The 2,212-nt window shown below is 37.1% G+C and overlaps 1 long non-coding RNA gene across 1 annotated transcript in view; it reads right to left on the bottom strand.

Moving 5' to 3' along the window:
* Nucleotides 1-355: 355 nt before the first annotated feature.
* LOC128249808 (uncharacterized) overlaps nt 356-2,212 on the bottom strand; it is a 24,715-nt gene continuing 22,858 nt past the window's right edge. Inside the window, exon 2 of the long non-coding RNA XR_008265932.1 lies at nt 356-614. This is a non-coding gene — a long non-coding RNA (uncharacterized LOC128249808). The remainder of the gene's footprint in view (nt 615-2,212) is intronic.

Here is a 2,212-nt window from a genome sequence, read left to right on the forward strand (position 1 = left end):
ATATATATATATATATATATATATATATATATATATATATATACACACACACACACGTGTGTGGGTGTGGGTGTGCGTGCGTGAGTGCGTGTGTTTGACCGTGTCTATATTTGTGTGTGTAGATATGAACTTGCGTGTCAGCTAGTGTCGTGTAAATTAAGTAGAAAGAAGGAAGTAGCTGGCAGAATGAAAATCCAATTAAAATTAATGCTGGAAGTCAATTCTTAAAATTAGGACAAATAATTCAGTCTGAAAGGTAAAGAAGTCAAAGCATAAAAGGGACAGGAAACTAAATGCAAACAGATATTAATACGGAAGTTGTCTTCTAAAGATCTAATGAAACACAAAACAAGCAAACATAGTAGCCATTTATTATATCGGATTAATCCGAACAGCTGTAGGAAACTTAGAAATATGAGTTTTATCTAGTGTAAATCTTTATCAGAAACAGGACCGGATTAAGACGCATAGAGGCCCAAAGCACTTTTAAAGATTTTGGTGTCCTCATATATCAAAAGGATGTGTTATAAAACTATTCTACATATACAAAAAACAGCCATACCAACAATTCTCCATCATCAGCTGCCCCACGGATATCATTATGGTTTCGACACCTGTAATTCAAAATGAAAAGAATTATAAACCATAAAATAATTTTTTTATTTTTCAAAATGAAGCAAATCTAACAGTAAGATGGAAATTAATGTTTATTTTTGTGTACTTCCATTTTACTTATATCTGAAAATTCTCCACCCTATTTATATTTGGAAAGTTTTTCTCCTAATTGCAAAGGTCTTTTATCAGATCCTCACTATGACACCATGAACACTTCGAAATTATATTTCCAATCTTATAAACCACTTCGTGCCGTAAACCATTTACCATTTCCGTGGTGTTCCACACTTCCCTTGAAGCCCTCAGTACGTGCTTATTTTGCTTAATGGTTAATCCAAAATAGTAGTTACGCACTGAGGTCGATGTAATCGACTTAATCTCTGCCTCCAAGTTTCAGGCCTTGCAATTTCAGTAGAAAGGATTATCACAGGATTCATTAGAATCCAGGTTAATAAAGATGTAGAACGCCAGGACTGGCTAGGCATTGTGACATTAAGTTGACTTTGAGGCGAAAACAACCATGAGGTGTCAAGTGTTGGTAGTGTACTGCAAGTATATACAGTTATATATATATAACTGGCACTGTGTCGGTCACGACGACGATGTTACTAGTTGATCTGGTCAACCGAACAGCCTGCTCATGAAATTAACGTGCACGTGGTTGAACACTTCACAAACACGTGTACTTTTAACGTACTTAGTTCTCAGGAAGATTCAGCGCGACATAGAGTGTGACAAGGCTAACACTTTGAAATACAGGTGCGATATATATATATATATATATATATATATATATATATATATATATACACTAGCATAGCTAGAGGGTGGTAGGGCCGATTCGCCCGGGCAGCATTTTAAAGGGGTTGCACTTTTGTGTCTGCTGTAGGCAATATGCGTTTTTTTGTCGGATCCGGGGGCGGCATACACTCTACCTACGCTAGTGTGTATATATATATATATATATATATATAGGTAATATTAAAATTGACGGTCTTCTCTGAGTTTCGCTTTAGACCGGGCAGTTCACCGATATTGTCAGATGGTGGTATTAAACTGGGCATCGGACTAAGCTGACCATGCAAGTAAGCCAGAAGACATAAGGTCTGATTTTTATACACTGCTGGTAAGCTAACGTCTTTGATTGATATTTTTTATTGACCCAGAAAGGACGAAAAGCGAAGCTGGACACAGTAGCATTCGATCTCTGAGCGAACAGAGTTGGAACACATACTGCGCGGTACTAAATCTACCGTTCTAACGGTTATGCCAATTTGTATATCAAATTGCTATAACTGATTTTTAACTCCAAAAAGTAACTAAGTATCCCAAATCAGGCGATCCAACGTTGTTCATCGAACAGTAAACGTGGTGGGAAGGCGTGGGTTTTGACTGCCGAGGTGCGGTAGACAGCCTCGTCGCTCCCGTCCTTAAACGTAACATTAACTGTAAATAGTAATGAATAATTCTCAGTTTGGCACAAGGCCACATATTTATAGAAGTGGGATGGTCTATAAAAATCGACCAAACATCACTGACATTGTCTAATGTTATCGTCATCGCCATCTATAACTTGTATAGGTGTATGCTATATATA

Source organism: Octopus bimaculoides, chromosome 1 (genome assembly GCF_001194135.2).
Source record: "Octopus bimaculoides isolate UCB-OBI-ISO-001 chromosome 1, ASM119413v2, whole genome shotgun sequence".
In the NCBI taxonomy this organism is placed as follows: Eukaryota; Metazoa; Mollusca; class Cephalopoda; order Octopoda; family Octopodidae; genus Octopus; species Octopus bimaculoides.